This window comes from Bos mutus, chromosome X (genome assembly GCF_027580195.1).
Source record: "Bos mutus isolate GX-2022 chromosome X, NWIPB_WYAK_1.1, whole genome shotgun sequence".
NCBI lineage: Eukaryota > Metazoa > Chordata > Mammalia > Artiodactyla > Bovidae > Bos > Bos mutus.
Genome location: NC_091646.1, coordinates 21,565,811 through 21,580,011, shown reverse-complemented (window position 1 = coordinate 21,580,011; position 14,201 = coordinate 21,565,811). Strand labels below are relative to the sequence as shown.

At 40.5% G+C, this 14,201-nt stretch overlaps 1 pseudogene; it reads left to right on the top strand.

Moving 5' to 3' along the window:
• The first annotated feature begins 8,434 nt into the window (after positions 1-8,434).
• Positions 8,435-9,180, top strand: LOC102274150 (olfactory receptor 13H1-like; annotated as a pseudogene).
• The last annotated feature ends 5,021 nt before the right edge of the window (positions 9,181-14,201 follow it).

The window sequence follows — 14,201 nt, the reverse complement described above, 5'->3', positions numbered from 1 at the left end:
GTCCATGGGGTCGCTAAGAGTCGGACACGACTGAGCAACTTCCCTTTCACTTTTCACTTTCATGCATTGGAGAAGGAAATGGCAAACCACTCCATTGTTCTTGCCTGGAGAATCCCAGGGACGGGGGAGCCTGGTGGGCTGCCGTCTATGGGGTCACACAGAGTCGGACACGACTGAAGCGACTTAGCAGCAGCATTGTTATTATACAGTTATTACTACTAACACTGAAGTCTCAATTGACTCAAAAGTAGTTGGTGTTCATCTCACTGTGTTCCTTCTCTCTTTTTTCCCTGCTAGTAATATGCATACCAACTGTTTCTGATTAAGTGTAAGCAGCAGGTCAAGCACTTTTTCAGTACAGCATCATGATGGAGTGAGAAAAGCACATGATTAGGTGTCAGGGAGTCTGGATTCTAGTCTGGATTTTGCTGCTAATGAGCTATGAAACTCTGGATGAATCACTTAACTTCTCTGGACTGCATTTGTCCAACAGGGGAAAATGTATTCTTTAACCTGTCTCAGAAGGGTTGAAAGATCAAATGAGATCATAGATGTTAGACACTAAAAAGCTAAAAGTACTCTAAAAATACTACACAATGGTATTTTCATTATCCTCAGACTTAACCTCTACATATTCTCCTCACTTACCCTTAATGACCACTCACTCACCGAATCTTATTGATTCTTGCTCTGAAATATTTTTGAAATCCATCTCTTCTCTGTCCTCAGTGCACCTACCCTAGTTCACAGCTTCCTCAGCCCTTACCAGGATGACTATAATCAGCTCCTATTTTTCTCTAATCCAGTCTCTCTCTAAACTAGCCATCCAACCAACTTCTCCAGAATGACTATCTAAAGGGGAAAATGTCATCATATTAAACCTTCCTCTACAATCCCACTCCAAGATTAGAAACTTGCAGTGGGTCCCTATTGCCCGTAGGATGCATGCTTGTGTACTCAGCCAACTCAGTTGTGTCTGACTCTTTGCGACCCCATGGACTGTAACTCACCAGGCTCCTCTATCCATGGGAAGTGCCAGGCAAGAATACTGGAGTGGGTTGCCATTTCCTTCTCCAGGGGATCTTCCTGATCCAGGGATAGAACCTGGGTCTCTTGCATCTCCTGTATTGGCAGGCAGATTCTTTACTGCTGAGCCACCTGTGAAGTCCTACCTATAGGATATACAACATTACTTGAGACCCTTGCAAACCTGTTTATCCTTATTCTCTACCTTAACTCTGCAGACCCCAGGCCCCAGGAAAGCAGTACTGTTTTCTGACCCCTTTATGTATATATGCCACTGTGTACACTGTTCTCTCTGCCTGCAGTGACCTTCTTGTCTTCTATGCCTGGCAAAACCTCAGTCATCCTTCAAGTTCAGATCAAATGTCATGTCCTCAGTGAAGCCTTCCCCAGAGCGTACTCCATTCTGTTTAAACCTGGACAGGTGACTTAATCCCATTTTCTTTTGCTTAATAACATTTAGTTCAATCTTAAATTCAACATCTTCCCTAGTATTTTATAATCAGTTGTTTTGGAGTATTTATCCCAAATTAGATCATAAGTTTATTGAGAACAAGAAGGTTTTCATCTGTTTCCCTAGCATAGTTCCTGGCCCAGAGTACATACATAATAAGAATTTGTTAAATGAATACATGGCCAACTAATACTTAACTATCTGGGGTAAAATACAACTATTTTTAAAGTTCCAAGCTGTTACAGACTGATATTTTACAAAATACAACAAAAATATTTTGGCAATGTCAAATCACTTTAAAAGTTACTGTTTACTCTCAATTCTGTTTTTATCTCATTGAAAACATTTTGAGAAGCACTCCCTGGTGGCTCAGTGATAAAGAATCTGCTTGTAATTAGCCTCCAATTAAAATAAATAAATTTTTAAAAAAGAATCTTCCTGCAATGCAAGAGACCTGCATTCGATTCCTGGGTCAGGAAGATCCCCTGGAGAAGGGAATGGCAACCCACTCCATTATTCTTGCCTGGAGGATTTCATGAACAGAGGAGCCTGGAGGGCTACAGTCCATGGGATCACAAAGAGTCAGACACGACTGAGCTACTAACACTTTAACTTTCACTTTTCCAGCTAGACTATTTACTAAGATGCCTCATTCCTAGCCCCTAAAATCTTGAACTCTGAGTTGGAAATTTTAAGAAGGATACATGTAAAATAATAAACAATCAGATCATATATTCAGGCTACAACTGGGCAAGAAATCAATAAAATAATATTATCATAATTAGCCATAGGCACAGATGAAGTAGATCAATGGGACAGTGAATGAGAAGGTGCAGGATTATATTTAGACAGTGACAGCCTATGAAGTGCATGCATGCTCAGTCATGTCCAACTCTTTGAGACCCCAAGGACTGTAGCCCACCAGGCTCCTCTGTCCATGGGGATTCTCCAGGCAAGAATACTGGAGTGGGTTGCCATTTCCTACTCCAGCGGATCTTCAAAACCCAGGGATTGAACCCACACTTCTTGTGTCTCCTGCACTGGCAGACAAATTCTTTACCAACAGTGCCGCCTGGGTATGGCACCTCAAAAGTAATTCACCAAAGTTTTAGGAAAAAGTGGAATTTCCAGAAACCATTCAAGTCAAAGAGGCTGGGATGGGCTGGGGAAATTGAGGGTAAAGTGAAGAAGAGGAAATCTCCAATAAACACTGTTAACATAATTTTGTTTACCTGAATGCTTAATTGAAGCTTTCATGGCATCACAATAGATGGAAGCCATTCCTCCTTTCCTGTTCATTCATTACCTTCTTGAGTCACTGCATTGGAAACCCTCCCAAGAAACACAGGACTCTGAGTAATCACCCTAGTGTTGGTTCCATTATCTGGTAACTCAAGAGCAGAAGTCGGGTTGATAGTGTTAGTCAAAAATTTTACATACTGTCACTAATAAAACATTGGTATTAATAGACAAAATCTACTTGTATTTTAATGACTTAGAAATAACATCCCAGAAGAATATACAGCTTTAGTTCAGTAACAGGATTTAATTGCCTATTTTAGGGACCTAATCCCTGAAGTCTCTTAGTGAAATCGCTTCTTTGGAACCAGAGTGAATAAACACAGAAAGTAACAGCAGATAATGTTTAAGATTGTTCTCTTCTTCTCTTGTTCATCTTTTGGACCACTTAAAGTCCTGGTTTCTAAAATGCTGAATAGAATCAAAATAAAACCCAAGAGCAGGTGAAGAACATACACCCAGCAAGGAAGAAGGAAGCCATACTTGTCTTTTTGAGCAAATCAACATATATGTATGGAATGGTCAGTCTTGACATGGATCTCCTAGGATGCACCTGTAACTCACCCCCCTTGAAAGACCCGAATACGTCAGTAAGGTAATGATCCTACAACACGTAAGGAGCTATATATTAACACAACTCTTAGAGACCTTGCTGTTTTTGTTTGAGGGGCTTTTTTTGCTATTCCAGTGACTAAAATCAATTTGATTCCCCCAATCTTCATTTATTCATTAACTTCCTGCCATGTGTCAGGAATTGAGACAAGTACTGGAGTTATAGAAATAAATAAAATGCAAATTCTTCTTTCAGAAGGCTCATAGTATAATCTGACCATATTGCCTTATTTATGTCTTCATTCATTTAATTATTTTCCCTCTTCCAGCAAAGAAAGACGACAAATGTGGTCACATTGTCATGGGTGCTACTTCCCAAATGAAGATTCACTTTAAAATAATAATAGCTAATATATATATATATTTATATTATATATATATATGCACCAGATATATAAATATATATGTAGCACAAAAGCCCTATGAGGTAGTCACTATAATTTCCCCAACTTTATAACTGAAGAAACCAAAATAAGTGAGTTAAACAAATTACCAATGTCACATAGTGAATCAATGATGGATCCAGGATTCAAACTTTGATTAGGAATCCATGCTCTTAACCAACAGTCTGCACTGCCTGATATGAATAACAGCAATTCCTGTCTGTACTCACTATCTATTCCAGTATATTTTGAGGACCTGGAAGCTTTCTGAAGAGCACAGAGAACAGGGAAGATACTCCAAGCATCCATTAATTTTAGTATAAAAAATGAAATGAGTCCTCCTGGGAAGCATGCTTTTACATGGTAAGTGGGACCAGGAAAGCCCTCTTTGGGAAACCTGTGTGAAGAAAAGCGTACCCAATATATTTCTGAAACATCAGAAGCCTGTGACTACATGTGAAAATCTCCACATATGTCTAGTTAATTTAGAAAGAATCTAGCCCACACAGCGCTAAAACACTGAATTATTCAATAAATATATATATATACATACACACATATATGGTTAGTCTAGTGAGATTCTCTGCTGATACTGCTGCTGCTGCTAAGTCGCTTCAGTCGTGTCCGACTCTGTGTGACCCCATAGATGGCAGCCCACGAGGCTCCCCCATCCCTGGGATTCTCCAGGCAAGAACACTGGAGTGGGTTGCCATTTCCTTCTCCAATACATGAAAGTGAAAAGTGAAAGGGAAGCTGCTCAGTCGTGTCCGACTCTTAGCGACCCCATGGACTGCAGCCTACCAGGCTCCTCCATCCATGGGATTTTCCAGGCAAGAGTACTGGAGTGGGGTGTCATCACCTTCTCTGAGTGAGATTCTCTAAAATCATATAAACACAAAAATGTCTTCTTTGTTTTCCAGCTATCTACACTGGCATTTGTTTTGAGATTTTTAGGGCTATATGATGGCAGATATTGCCAGTCAAAATAAGGCCTTATGATTTAAAATGCTGCCATTCTAGGTGAAACTTTAGTACTCCTTGAAAAAATCTGTGCCCCGAAAATCCAATTCTTGTAATGCTATTAATAAACTATGCTTGTGGTGAATAAAGATCAGATCACCTGACTTTTGTTTCAGTCACAATCCCATAACTCTACTCCAAGAAGACCTTTTCACTTCTGATTGTGTTTTCTGATTTTAATTCTGGGAGTATACAGAATAAAAAGGAGCCTTTAAATTCTCATTCAGTTCAGTTCAGTTACTCAGCCATGTCCGACTCTTTGTGACCCCATGGATTGCAGCACACCAGTCTTCCCTGTCGATCACCATCTCCAGGAGCTTGCTCAAACTCATGCCCATTGAGTCGGTGATGCCATGCAACCATCTCATCTTCTGTCATCCCCTTCTAGTTAAAAGCCCTTCTTGTAGGATCACTCATAAGTAAAAACAACTGTAATTCGAAGTTTGGCAGCAGCTCAGTATTTTTTCAGTTTGTTGGCCCTTGGTCCTGATTTCTTTTCAGAAGGCTTTATCCTGTATTAGGTTTTATTGAGGAGCTTGTTATAAATTCTTACTCTACTTCCTGAATTACTTGTCTATAAACATCATGTGCTTTCTGAGATTTGGAGTCTGTCCTGAGTGGAGAATCCAAAGAGATCACCTACATCATTCATTAGCCTGGATAGTTCTCCCTGCTGTCTAACGCCCAAGACAAACCTTCCCATCCACAGCCTGTTCTCACCAAGGCCTGACAACTGCCTCATGAGACTGAAACTACACCGTAGATGCCCCAAATCCTGATTTGTGACTAGAACTTTGTAAGAAGGGGTCTTTCCAGGTGGTGCTGTTGGTAAAGAATCCTCCTGCCAGTGCAGGAGACAAGAGGTGTGGATTTGATCCCTGGGTTGGGACGATCCCCTGGAGGAGGAAATGGCAACCCACTCCAGTATTCTTGCCTGGAGAATCCCATGGACAGAGGAGCCTAGTAGGTCCATGGGGTCGCAAAAAGTCAGACATGACTGAGCACGCACGTAATTCATGAGAATTTTTACAGACAATCCAGGAAAAGAGCTTGACCTTAATAATGAACTAGTCTGTGATAGTATGCATATCTGATATAATCATACCAAACAAAAAAAATAAAATTTGGAATGGATGGAAAAGGGTGAAAACATTTTTTTTCCAGATTTTAGAATAAACCCATTTTCTCTCTTCACTATCACACCTTCCCTCCATGCAAAGGGCTTTCCCAGTGGCTCAGCAGTAACAAATCTGCCAACAGTGCAAGAGACGTGGGTCAGATCCCTGAGTCAGGAAGATCCCCTGGAGAAGGAAATGGCTACCCACTCTAGTATTCTTGCCTGGCACACCCCATGGACAGAGGAGCCTGGCGGGCTACAGTCCATCAGGTCACAAAGAGTCAAACAGGACTGATGTGACTGACTATGCACTCCATGCAAAGGGCAAATTATAGAGCTAAAAAAGTATCATTTCTGAGCTATTAATAAAGCTGAATACCATGAGGGACTTCCCAGTGGTCCAGTGGTTAAGACTCTATGTTTCCCTTGCAGGGGGAATGCATTTCATCCCTGGCTGGGGAACTAACATCCCACATGTTGCAGGGTGTGGCCAAAAGTTAAAAAAAAAAAAAAAAAAAAGACTGAATACTATGATATATTAACTGTTTATCATCATAGCTGTTTACCGTCAAATCAAACATTTATTTTCTTCAGCCAGTTCAAAGTAGTTTCAGTCAAATCAATTTCATGACATTTGGTAAGACAGAAGACCAAGTAACTGGCTTTGGTTCATTCAACAAACATACATTGAACCCATATTTTGTGTAAGATAGTGAGAATAAAGCAGTACATAGAAGAGTCAGGGGCTTGTTCTTTCTAGTGCTATAGTAAGAGAGCAAAAATTAAATAATCACACAACTATATAAACACAAACTATGATAAAAGCCATATAGGAAAAGTTCTGAGTACTATGAACAATTTTAACAAAGAGATCTGATTTAAATTACTGGGGTTTGGGATGGCTTTTCGAATGAACTTTCTTTTGGACTGAGATATTAATAGTAAGAGGGCTTCTCAGGTGGCACTAGTGGTAAAGTACATGCCGGCCAATGCAGGAGACATCAGAGATGCGGTCTTGACCCCTGAGTTGGGAAGATTGCCTGGAAGAGGGCTCAGCAACCCATTCCAGTATTCTTGCCTGTAGAATGCCATGGACAGAGGAGCCTGGCGAGCTACACTCCATAGAGTTGCAAAGAGTCACACACAATTGAAGTGACTTAGCATGCACACACACATTAATAGTAAGAATGACTAGCAATTCACCAAACAAAGAAGGTAGGAAGAATATTTCTAGCAGAAAGAACACAATGTGCAAAAGTCCTAAGGTGGGAACAAGCTTAGATTCTTCATAAAGATAATATGACTAAAATAAAGTCAGCATGAGAAGAGACAGCACAAGGTAAGGATTCATGATCATTTAGAATCTTGTGGGTCATGGTAAGTAGGTTAGATTACATTCCAGTTGTAATTAAAAGCCCTTCAAGTGGCTTTTTAGCATGGGAAGGTCGTAATTATGTATGTTTGTAAAAAGTCTCTGGCAGTTATGTATAGACTAGACTATAGGGAGGTAAGAATGGAAGAAAGGAGATACATTAAGCAGCTCATGTATCATTAAGCAGTCCAGATGGGAGATGATGAAGTAGCTGTGGATATGGAGATTTGTAGGCAGATTTGAATGAACCCATAGTACTTAGTGATTGATTTGATGTACATGTTAAGGAAGAAATGAGAGTGAACTGGGCATATATTTTATATCATGAATATGAACCAGCTAATGACAAATCTGTGACTAATATTCAGAGCAGGAAAAAACAGTTAGTAATTCTGTGATTCAGGGATCTGATTATGTTTAAGCAGTAAATTAGCACATTTTCTTTAAGGGGGAGTGTTCAAAGCATGTTCAGGTGGAGTCCAACCTCCCTCATTTTATATAGGAAGGAAATAAAACTTACAATGGATTGTGCTACTTTGTAAATTAATCTTGTGCTGTGTATGAATGCTTTATCTTCCAAAATAGAACATAAACTTACAAACAACATCACTTATTTGGTAGATATTCTCCTTCTCCTAATAGCACCTGATATGCTGCTGAGGGGGCTTCCCCGGTGGCTCAGTGGTAAAGAATCTGCCTGCAATGCAAGAGACACAAGAGATGCAGGTTTGATCCCTGGGTCAGGAAGATCCCATGGAGGAGGGCATGGCAACCCACTCCAGTATTCTTGTCCAGAGAATCCCATGGATAGAGGAGCCTGGTGGGCTATAGTCCATAGGGTCACAAAGAGTAGGACAGGACTAAAGTGACTGAGCACGCACGCATGCATGTTACTGAGGATACAGCAAATAATCAATGTCTCCCAAAATAAAATGATTTCAATTTCTTCTACCTCAGCAAATAGAACAAAATGGATATTCCAGTTTCTGATAATGCCAGCGGGGTGACAGAATTCATCCTCGTGCGTTTGTTGAATCATCCAAAAGACCAGATTGCCTTTTTCTGCACCATGGTAGCAGTCTATCTGATCACATTAGTGGGTAACAGTCCTATCATTGTCTTGGTTAGAAGTAGATAGACAGCTTCACACCCCTATGTATTTTTCCTTAAGCAACTTGTCCTTCCTTGATATCTGCTACTCTAGCAATTCAGTACCTTTCAGTGCTTTAAGAAACTACCCCACCATTTCCTATACTAGCTGTTATGCTCAGATGGTCATTTCTCTTTTTCTGGGGATGACAGAGTGCCTCCTCCTTGCTGTCATGGCTTATGACAGATTTATTGCAATCTCAAATCCCCTGCATTACACTATCATTATGAATAACCAGGTCTGCATACAGTTGGCTGTGGTGACCTGAGCTAGTGCTTCCTTTTAGCAGAAATACCAATCACTGCAATTCTGGCCCATTTTTGTGGACACAATCTCATCAAACATTTTACCTGTGAGACACAGGCCTTTTTGAAGCTCATCTGCTTAGAAACTCCAGTTAGACTTATTCTGGGTCTGGTCGTTGGTATATTCACACTGCCCCTGCCCTTCACCTTCATCCTCATCTCCTATACTTGCATTGTGGTTGCCATGCTGAAGATCCGTTCTGCAGAGGCCAGGCTCAAGGCTTTCTCCACCTGTGGATCCCATCCACCTGTGGTCAACATATTTTATGGGACAGCCATCTACATGTACCTGAAACCTCAGTCAAGGCAGTACCAGGACCAGGATAAAGTCATCTCAGCAATTTGTGGTAATGTAAGCCCTATGCCGAACCCTCTCATTTATATTTTGAGGAACAAGGATGTGAAAGATGCCCTAAGAAAAACAATTAAGAGGCAAGAATTCTAAACAGGGTGTGAATAGCCCACAGAGGCTCATCTAACCAACAGCTTGACATTGACTTATAAAATTAACGAGGCCTAAATACTAAACAATGTTTTAGTAAGGTAATTAGTTTCAAATGTGTTTTTTTTTTCTATTTCCAACAGGCATGTGATAAAGAACTTACTCCCACTGAGAAAAACATGTTAAACATTTACAATGCTGTCCATTTAAGTAATAAATTATACAGGACAATCTTGTGGGAGCATTTATAAAACAAAATAATAATTAGCACATTTGAATCCTGAGTAGCTTGATTTTGTTTTACTAAATGAGAAACTGTTCAATATTCTAGATTCTCTTTTATAGATGATAAAGAGCAAAGCCATAACATGGACAATTCTTATCTCAATACATTTTGAATGAAGTATATTATGACCCAGGCTTAGGAGTGATGAGTGTGAGTGGGTAGAGAGAGGAAATACACTCAATTTCTATATAAGACTTCCACATGAAAAGTCCTCTGCTGAAGCAAAGAGCCCTTCAAGACTATATACATACTGAGGGCCACAACTGACGACTCTATGAAACCTACACTTGCCTGTCTTGATCCGTAGACAGGGCTGCATTCTCTCTGCAAATATACCTTACTTCTGGATAATTTCATACCACTTCCAAAGTTGTTGATCTCACATAGAGCAAATTGAGAAATACAGGAGGAACTCCTTTTAAAAAAATGAGCTGTATCTTTTGATTATAAAAAGTATAATGTTCATTTTTTTAAAAAATACATTGAGGGGAGTAGGGAAAAAATAAAACATCTCCTATAATTCCAACACTCAATGAGGCTGGCATAGGTGTTAGAATCCAAAAGACATGTATTCAAGTCTGCCACTCAAAGTTTTATGGGATTAAGTTAGTTACTTTTCATCTCTAAGCTTCAATTTTCTCATCTATAAAATGGGGATAATAAGAGTGCCTACCTCACAAACTTGTTTTGAGAATTAAATAAGATAATGCATGTCAAGCTTCTGGCACATGGTGGACACAGAAGACACATTAGTCAAAAGTGGGGGCGGAATCTGTCAATTCACTAACACAAAGCCATTTTTGAGTGTTTGCTTGCTTATGTCTGTATAAATAATGACTATATTGTTTTTAAAATAATTCACGAAAATAGGATAGATTGAAAATATGTTCCCACTGTGTTCTTAATTTGAATTTATCTTATTAAAAATATGTTTCTCATGTTCATTGGCCATTTGTATTTCAATAGTTAGGGTCTTTACTGTTGGTTCAAAATAACAACAAAAAAGTCCAATTTGGGGAACAAAATGCTGCACTCAGTAACATATGACTAACAAAAAAACCCCAAATTCGTTTCAACATTGATTGACTCCACCATTGTTTCCAGATACATCTTAACAGGCAGATCCCCAGTTTGAGCCATTTTATTTCACCATGGTAAGCACCCCTGCAATTAACGCCTAACTGACCAACAACAGAAGCTGATAGGAGACTATTGTAAATGAAAATGAAAATAATAAAACTATGGGAAGGCGGGAGGAGAAGGGGACAACAGAGTATGAGATGGTTGGATGGCATCACCAACTCTATGGACATGAGTCTGAGTAAACTCCGGGGGGAGTTGGTGATGGACAGGGAGGCCTGGCATGCTGCAGTCTACGGGGTTGCAAAGAGTTGGACACGACCGAGCGACTGAACTGAACTGATGGGAATTCCAGTAGAAAACTCTTTAGAAAGAGAACCTATGGTGTTATGCAAATTTTGTTGTAACATTACCATTTTAACCTTGAACAAATTCTTCTGTAAGTTTTGTTTCTGGTGTTTCTAAAACTTCTCATTTAACCTAAAGCACCCCTGAAACTAAAGGGAATGTACTAACTAACAAGACACAGTGAGCAGATAAATTCACACACTAGATGGGGGGGAACAAATGTGATTCTTCAAAAGGAAGGAAAAGCGGAATAAAACTGCAAAACTGCAAACATAATACTTACTGGAGTTTGATCATTTCATTAGGGACTAAGAAGAGGTAGAATAGAATAAGCAGTGAGATGTGCCTTTTGCTGACAGAAAGGAATTTATTGGGGAGAGGCAAGGAGTTTTTTTGCAACAAGAGAAAATTAGCTAAAGTAATGTCTCCCCTTTTGATTACCTCAGGAAGAAGTTAGACAGGGTTTTCTCTAGAGAGAGAAATATGTTACATCTCACTTTCACCCATTGGAGAAGGAAATGGCAACCCACTCCAGCGTTCTTGCCTGGAGAATCCCAGGAACGGGGGAGCCTAGTGGGCTGCCGTCTATCGGGTCGCACAGAGTCGGCCACGACTGAAGTGACTTAGCAGCAGCAGCAGCAGCAGCAGAAGTAGAGAACGAGCTGCAGGAAGACTTCAGACATGAAGTTAAGACTGGATGATGGAAAGTGTAAGAGATTATATGAACCACTAATCAGCTAGAGATATGTGCATAAGGTGTTTTATGTTAAATGTTTATTGTGAGAGTTGTTTCTTAAAACCCTCCTTGTATTGCTAAGTAAACAAGTTAGAATTATAATACAGGCAATAATTTGGAACTACCTATGCCCTGGGAAACTTGTTTAAATTTCTTAACTCTGCCAAACAGCACTTATGACTTGCAGCTGATAATGGGCAACTCTGCCTCCCTGTACACCATCTCCTCATAAGGTGTGCCAAAATCACAAGGTGACATCTTAAAAGGTTGAACTGACCCTGAAAAATCAGCATCACTGAGAAAAGAGCTTTGTGCTGTGTACTGGCAGAAGCAGAGTGAAGAAAATGCACTTGAGAGCCATAATAACAAGTTTTCCTGTAAGTGTTTAAAAGAATTAACCCTACCATAATTCAGCCTTAGGCCAAAGAACAGGGAGAGAACACAGCCCCGCCCATCAACATAAAAATGGATTAAAGATTTACTGAGCACTGCCCCACCCATCAGAGCAAGACCCAGATTCCCCCACAGCCAGTTCCTCCCACCAGGAAGCTTCCACAAGCCTCTTACCCTTATCCATCAGAGGGCAGACAGAATGAAAATCACAGTCAGAGAAAACTAAACAAAGAGATCACATGACTCACAGCCTTGTCTAACTCAATGAAACTATGAGCCATGCCCTGTAGGGCCACCCAAGATGGATGGGTCATAGTGGAGAGTTCTGACAAAACGTGGTCCACTGGAGAAGGGAATGGCAAACCACTTCAGTATTCTTACCTTAAGACCCCAATCAGTTGAGTTCAGTTCAGTCGCTCAGTCGTGTCCAACTCTTTGCAACCCCATGAATCGCCTCCCTGTCCATCACCAACTCCAGGAGTTCACCCAAACTCATGTGCATCAAGTCAGTGATGCCATCCAGCCATCTCATCCTCTGTCATCCCTTTCTCCTCCTGCCCCCATTCCTCCCAGCATCAGGGTCATTTCCAATGAGTCAACTCTTCACATGAGATGGCCAAACTACTGGAGTTTTAGCCTGAACATCAGTCCTTCCAGTGAACACCGAGGACTGGTCTCCTTTAGGATGGACTGGTTGGATCTCCTTGCAGTCCAAGGGACTCACAAGAGTCTTCTCCAGCACCACAGTTCAAAAGCATCAATTCTTCGGTGCTCAGTTTTCTTCACAGTCCAAATCTCACATCCATACATGGCCACTGGAAAAACCATAGCCTTGACTAGACGGACATTTGTTGGCAAAGTAATATCTCTGCTTTTTAATATGGTGTCTAGCTTGGTCATAACTTTCCTTCCAAGGAGTAAGCATCTTTTAATTTCATGGCTGCAGTCACCATCTGCAGTGATTTTGGAGCCCAAAAAAATAAAGTCTGACACTGTTTCCACTGTTTCCCTATCTATTTCCCATGAAGTGATGGGACCAGATTCCACGACCTTCGTTTTCTGAATGTTGAGCTTTAAGCCAACTTTTTCACTCTCCTCTTTCACTTTCATCAAGAGGCTTTTTAGTTCCTCTTCCCTTTCTGCCATAAGGGTGGTGTCATCTGCATATCTGAGGTTATTGATATTTCTCCCAGCAATCTTGATTCCAGCTTGTGCTTCTTCCAGCCCATCATTTCTCAGGATGTACTCTGCATATAAGTTAAATAATCAGGGTGACAATACACAGCCTTGACATACTCCTTTTCCTATTTGGAACCAGTCTGTTGTTCCATGTCCAGTTCTAACTGTTGCTTCCTGACCTGCATATAGGTTTCTCAAGAGGCAGGTCAGGTGGTCTGGTATTCCCATCTCCTTCAGAATTTTCCACAGTTTATGGTGATCCACACAGTCAAAGGCTTTGGCATAGTCAATAAAGAAGAAACAGATGTTTTTCTGGAACTCTCATGCTTTTTCAGTGATCCAGCAGATGTTGGCAATTTGATCTCTGGTTCCTCTGCCTTTTCAAAAACCAGCTTGAACATCTGGAAGTTCAAGGTTCATGTATTGCTGAAGCCTGGCTGGGAGAATTTTGAGCATTACTTTCCTAGCGTGTGAGATGAGTGCAATTGTGCAGTAGCTTGAGCATTTTTTTGGCATTGCCTTTCTTTGGGATTGGAATGAAAACTGACCTTTTCCAGTCCTCTGGCCACTCCTGAGTTTTCAAAATTTGCTGGCATATTGAGTGCAGCACTTTCACAGAATCATCTTTTAGGATTTGAAATTGCTCAGCTGGAATTCCATCACCTCCACTGGCTTTGTTCATAGTGATGTTTTCTAAGCCCCATTTGACTTGGCACTCCAGGATGTCTGGCTCTAGGTGAGTGATCAGACCATCGTGGTTGTCTGAGTCATTAAGATCTTTTTTGTATAGTTCTTCCATGTAGTCTTTCAATTCTTCTTAATATCTTCTACTTCTGTTAGGTCCATACCATTTGTCCTTTATTGAGCCCATCTTTGCATGAAATATTCCCTTGGTATCTCTAATTTTCTTGAAGAGATCTCTAGTTTTTCCATTCTGTTGTTTTCCTCTGTTTCTTTGCATTGATTGCTGAGGAAGGCTTTCTTATCTCTCCTTGCTATTCT